The sequence below is a fragment of the Lathyrus oleraceus genome, chromosome 6 (genome assembly GCF_024323335.1).
Source record: "Lathyrus oleraceus cultivar Zhongwan6 chromosome 6, CAAS_Psat_ZW6_1.0, whole genome shotgun sequence".
In the NCBI taxonomy this organism is placed as follows: domain Eukaryota; kingdom Viridiplantae; phylum Streptophyta; class Magnoliopsida; order Fabales; family Fabaceae; genus Lathyrus; species Lathyrus oleraceus.
This window is the reverse complement of record NC_066584.1, coordinates 391,208,149-391,214,809: the sequence shown is the minus strand read 5'-3', so window position 1 is coordinate 391,214,809 and position 6,661 is coordinate 391,208,149. Positions and strand designations below refer to the sequence as shown.

Genomic DNA, 6,661 nt, shown 5'->3' with positions numbered 1-6,661 from the left:
CTTCCGATCTTGAAGAACCTATCTTCATCAAAAATAGAAGATATGTTCCCGAACCTCCAATGGAGAAGGAAAAATCCATTATTTGGGATTCCCAGGTATTATTACCTTTTTCCATTTATGGTAAAGTTCATGCGTTCTTGGGGCAATTTTGCCAGATTCAATGCAAAACTTGATAAATTAAAGAAAATTTTCCTTTGTCATTGTTGTTGCAAACCTCGTGCATTTGAATACTCTATCTATGAATTAGGTTTTATGAGTTCACCCATATGTGTGTTTCGCTCCTCTCCAACCATCAACACTGAAGCTTGCATCAATTGGTTGGATGGAGTAGAAAAGAAAAAAAGAACAATAATGGAAAAATCAAGGTATATATGACTTGATTCAGTTGTCCAGAAGTGGTCCTAAATATAATTTATTTTTGTATATTACCATAATACTCATAACGATCACTCATTCTTCATCTCTAAGCATTCAAACTCATTTTTGCAACTTACTCATTTGAGAACTTGTGGTTACAAACTGATTTTTAGTTTTTCAATCAATTGTAATCGGTTACATGAACAAAAACTTAACGTGTTTTTAAAAAAGCTTCGGTTGTAACCGATTAACATCTTGTTTGCTTCAGCTGTAACCGGTTACGATAATGCATTAACTGGTTACCACTAAATCAGTGGCACGTTTTCATATTAAATATGATTCCAACGAATACCAAACTTCATCTATCAATCATGGAAATGATTCATGTTATTATACTCTTTCCAAAAGGTATAATTCAAGTATAAATAGTTATGGTTTTATATTTTTCAAATTTACCTCTTTCTAACAATTCAAAATTTATATCTTTCTCAAATTTTCATCTAAGTGTCTTGAGCTAAATTTTTAATGAAACATTATGCATAAACTTTCATTGCTTCATTTAAAGTTTCATTACAAGATTTGAGCATTTAAGTAATATAATTTATTAATTTTTTACTTGAAAGGGAAGATCAGTTCTCATAATTTATACAAGTGCAAATCTTCATTACTTATTCAAAATTATGTTTTATTCACTAAGTGTTAGTGTTTATTGTTCATAAGTGAAAGTGGTGTGTTTTCTCTTATTTGTTGTAAAAACAAAAGGTGGTGTGCCTTTGTGATTATTGTTAGATAGTTAAGAGAGTCAAGTTGATCGACTGTAACGTATATGACATAGTAAAATCTCTCATGGGGTGTTAGGGGATTGGAGTACTCTTGTTTGGAAATAGGAATCAGGGCATATCGTTTGTGTTCTTTATTTTCTACACTTACTTTTTGCATTTTACCGTTCATAACTTTTCCGGAAAAATAAGAACGCATTGTTATCACTCTTAAAACGAGAAAATTTCATAAAGACCGGTTAATGTAGTTCACCCATATTCTTAGATTACATTTCATACTTACATAAGCTAATTAGTATGTGATCATTTTTGTGAGGTAAGACTCATATCACGTCTTTGATGGAAAAATTAATCTCAAGTGAGGTAATCGTCTCTGTGGGTGAGAACTTGGGATATGCATTAATTAGAAGACATATCTCTTTCTTCATGATCTAGACTCTCCGCCTCCCATAAAAAAGTTTGCAATCATATTCGAAGTTCGATTAGCTTTGTTGGGATCATATCTTTCTTCTCATATTTGACCCCTTCTAGGTTGGAGTGTTCTCTGGTGGTTAACCCTTATCTACATTTATCTTCTTTATAAAATCTAGGAATCATCCCATACATATCTCTGTATGCGACCTTCTTGGATTTTTTTTTCAATTTCTCACTTGAGGTGGTGACAATCACATGTTTGGTGACACTGTATCCTATGATATTTGAACCACTTATCTAACTAGATCCCCTTAACATCTTCCTTTGGGGAAAGGGTTCAAGAATGACCTTGGTATGGTAGACGTCCTAAAGGATCTTCTCCTTCCTTGTGTTCAGTTGGATGAAATGCTATAATGGCCTCCTGGAAGGCTTGAAAGTATTATGATTTTTTACTTATGGACCAAGGACTCATTTAAGTGTCCGACATTGAGGTGATTTTAAAAATCTTTGATGAATATCTCTTGTTTTAGGTTGGAGACTTTGATGATATTCTCAATAAATTTGTCCAAATACATGTAAGAAATCAGAATAGCCTTGTCAAACATTGAACATGCTCGTCATGGAAATCTTCATGTGCTTGCTGGCCAAAAAATGGTGTGCCATATTTCTTGTAGATCTTGGTAACTCAACACTAAGAACCTCAAGAGGCTCGTATACCATCAAGGGGAAGCCTCCTTCAATGCTCTAACCATCAACTTGCACTCTAGTGAGTCATTCACCCCGATAATATCCATATGGATGTTAATTGCATTTATGTGCATTTGGGGACCGCTCTTTCTATCGAATGATACCAAGGAAGGTGGTTTGAGTTTGTAAGATACTGGAGTGTCATAAATCTCTTCATATAATGGTTGGGATATGTGGGGTTTTCTTGCTCGATAAACCATGGCTCTGCGTGTTGATGTTGTAGGTCATACACGCTCGCTTATAGTGCTTCGTTTTGGCAACACAATTCTTCCATAGCGGCTAGCATCTCTGTTATGGCAGCTCAGTCGTTTTTGTTATTGTTATTGGCGGCAACCCTCACCATTGTGAGATTTTATCAAACAGTTGTTGGGATCAATTTGTGTGGCCCGTGTAAGTTTTTCGGAATCCCACGATTGGCGTCAAATGTTCTCGTGAAAGTACATCAATGATTACTCAACCAGCGAGTGCCACTAAAGTCGCAAGTGAATGCTCTTGTGAATTGCGTCTCTTTTCCCTTTGTAAATGTCTCCTTATATAGTAGTTATGACTCATTCCATACCTAAGGCCCATCATAGACCATTTACGGTGATTATCCCCGATCATTATGGTCTCTTAATGGTAATAGAAAATCAGTCTTAATTGCCACATCCTAGGTCGTAATCACTACAACAAACAAGACCTTAGACAGCGCTTTTTTTAGCCTTAGACAGCGCTTTAAAGCGCTGTCTAAACCTCCACTGCTAAAGGTTTAGACAGCGTTTTTTTAAATCTTAAAAGCGCTGTCTAAGCCCCCCCCCCCCTTAGACAGCACTTTGGCCAAAAGCGCTTTATAAGACCCTCTTATTTTAAATTTTTTAGGTATACCTTAGACAACGCTTTTGAAAAGCGCTGTCTAAGCCCACCCCCTTAGACAGCGCTTTGGCCAAAAGCGCTTTCTAAGACCCTCCTATTTTAATTTTTTTAGGTATACCTTAGACAGCGCTTTTCAAAAAGCGCTGTCTAAGCCCCCCCCTTAGACAGCGCTTTTGCCTAAAGCGCTTTCTAATCCCCCCTTAGACAGCGCTTTTTACAAAAGCGCTGTCTAAGGTATACGAAATTTTTTGAAGCTTTTGTTTTAAACCACATTTTTTCCAGGTTTCTAAACCAGAATTTCTACCTGTTTTCAACCAGATTTTGACAGACAATTATCACATTTTATATATGCCATTTTGGCCTTTTTTCTACCAATTTTTGGCTAACAAATATATATATATATACCAATTCAAACCAATTTTGCCTTAAATGTATCAAAATATATACAAATTTATGTACACATTTACAAGTCATAACATATACTACAAATGTACACATTAATTACACAGCTTTATCATGAATTGACACCACTCCTCTTTGATTTCGTCCACTTGATCCTTTGTATAAAATGCACACTTGAATTCATCAAAGTACTACATAATAATATAACATATTTTGAATTAATTCCAACTATTTAATTATATGAGATATGTGTAAATATAAAAATAACTCATAAGTTAGAAATACATACATCGGTGGGAATCTTTAATCGGCCCAAAGCAAGAGTATCTCGCATAAACCTCAACATGAAATACCCGCAATCTATTTGATTACGTTGTTGAGGACACTACATATGAAAAAAAAAATATGGATTATAAATCCTAAGTTTTATCAAGTGTCATCACTAATATAATAAAAAATGTGGTAATTAAAAATATACCGCCACTTTAATCCATGTAATGGAGTTGGCGCCCCTCCTTGAGGTTTGGATATCTCGTTGGGCCCGAAAAGCTTGTAGGACGCTAATAAAATAAAAATGAAGCAATTAGAACAATTCACATAAACTAAGAAAAAATTTGAACATTCTCACTTACGTGTCAATTAGGACCTTCATATCCGGGTATGTTGTCCAATCATTTCCTAACGAGTCAAGATAATACACAATTTCTCGGATAGGATTGATTGCGAGCAACAACCAATGTCCAATGTAATGATTAGGCAAATGTTAGATGGTAACTTGGAAAATAATTATAATAGATGAATTTAGAATGAAATTCTAACCCGGTATTAAACGGTATAAAAAACAACTTCTCCGCATCTTTATTGTCCATGAGGATCCGAAGAACGTACTCCGTCACGGTATCCGGTCTACTTAAGATTAAACCTAAGTTGACGGTCGCGGGTGCTAAGAATCCGAATGACACATCCAAACCATTGGGGCGCATCAATTTGTCATACAAAAACCTAATATAAAAACATCATTAACACCTCTTTTGAAACATAAAGTAAACCGGATTAACATAAAGTAAACATCATTAACATAAGTTGTTTAATTAATAAAACAAAGTAGACCGGATTTACCTAATATATGTATTGACAACGGTGACGCCGATTTCTTCATGACTAAAAACTTGCATGAAGTCTTCATTACCAATCATTTGGTCGTAATCAAAGCCGAAAATCCCTACCTCCATATGTACAGTCCGAACACCTCCGGTCGGTATATCGGTCATCTCTAGAAATGTCCTGAGGCACGACCTATACTTGGTGGTAGGTTTTTTCCTAGCTACGGTCTTCTTAGCACTAGAACTTTTTACCCGTGCGGAGGCGTTGCTAACCTCCTTTTTTTGTTGTGCGGAGGCATTGCTAACCTCATTTTCTTGAAGCTACATGTCATATAAATAGTTAGATCAAATTAAGAATGTAACAACTTCCATGAATATATGTCATATAATTGTATATTACCTCTTTTCTTGAAACCGTGGACTCGGTATGCCGTGGAATCGCATTATCTTTTGATTTGGATTTTGTGGGAGTCTATTTAACATAACCAAGGAAAATATGTAAGTAAAATTTTAAGCATAAATTTTAAACTTTGAATATACACATTAAAGTTAACATAAGTTTTAAGCATACCTCATATCCTACGCATATGAGGTTTGTCGGCCATGCAACAAACGAACCTACTGCTTCGTGCACCGTTGTTGCATCCAAATCATCGCTAGGATATGGTAATGCTGCATTCGGCTCAACTGCAATATCAACTGATACCTTCAAACATCCAGCAGGGAGCTCTCTAGTGTGGAGTAATACTCCGCTAACGTTATGCACTTTTCCCTTGCCAACCATCCGATAGTATGGTGACGACAAATACAGCTGACAATGGGAAATGCCCTAAAACCAATAATAACAAGAAATCGTTAATGTGTATATATGTCAAATACATAATTTAAGCAAATAGTTCAATTTAAGACAATTATATGTAATTACCTCTGGAATGTTCGGCTGAAAGGTACAGTTGATACTGTCTTTGTCCGAAGCATCTCTGTATACTGTTGAGGCGCTAGCCTTTCTTTCTCTCCTCAATGCATCAAGCTCAGCTTGCATGGCTTCCAATCTTGCATGAAGCTCCCGATTACTAGGAGCCTTTCCTTTTTTAATACTCAGGGAGGTCGGAGTGACTCCAAATCCCTTACCCCTCACCCGACCAGAATACTCAGGGACATCTAATGCCCGACTAAGTATGCCCTTAGTATCATCGGGAGATAAAGACTGAGATAGCTCCTCCTGAAAAATCAGATGAATACCGTATACTTGTCAAATATTTGTGTATAAAAATGTTATTCAATTAATGAAAAAATGTTATACTTACACATTTCTGGTATACGTGTAAAACTTCTTCTTGAGGAACTCCAGATTTGCCCACACGGGCTTCCTTCCACAAAACATGTGCAGGAAGAGATGTTTCTGAACTTTCCTCCTTCTGCAGCTACACATTAAGTCATACAATTTGATCAGATAAAACTAATATATGATGAACAAATTTGTTATCGCAATTTATAAATACTTACCATGGATTGTTCTAAGCGTCCATATCCGACACGTCCTTTTCGGTACGGATATGCGGGACTTGATGCTCTTTCCCGATTTGTAGCACTTATTCTTTGAAAAACCGGGTCTTGTCTTTTGGATTTGAAAGCTTCCCATTCTTCAGCCGATATCAAACTTTCATATTTTTTAGGAAGCTCCGCATCCACAAAATTACCATCCGCATCCTTAAGGAACTTGGATGATAAAAATGTCCGAAACCCTCTTAGAAGCTTTCCGGCCAATTTCATACAAAAACCTCTTCTTTCTTCTTCGATGTTAAAACATCGCTAAGAAAAACATACAGATTGATAGTTAGTATCGGTAATTGAAAAAACATAATTGATACCGTATAATTAAGGGCCAAATGATTGTACCTTTATCTCACTCCAAATTTTTTCTTTGGACTCATTCAGCTCTTTGTTTCTCCAATCATCACATGTAATGGGAATTTCATTCCTTACTAGTGCACCGATAAAACTAGT

General features: G+C 35.9%; 1 long non-coding RNA gene across 1 annotated transcript; it reads right to left on the bottom strand.

Annotated features, from left to right (window-relative positions):
* Positions 1 to 3,557: 3,557 nt before the first annotated feature.
* LOC127097319 (uncharacterized) lies at positions 3,558 to 4,965 on the bottom strand. Its single transcript, XR_007792989.1, has 3 exons — positions 4,671 to 4,965; positions 3,841 to 3,936; positions 3,558 to 3,742 (listed from the first exon to the last, which is right to left on the bottom strand). It is a non-coding gene; the product is annotated as an uncharacterized LOC127097319 (long non-coding RNA).
* Between the last annotated feature and the right edge of the window lie 1,696 nt (positions 4,966 to 6,661).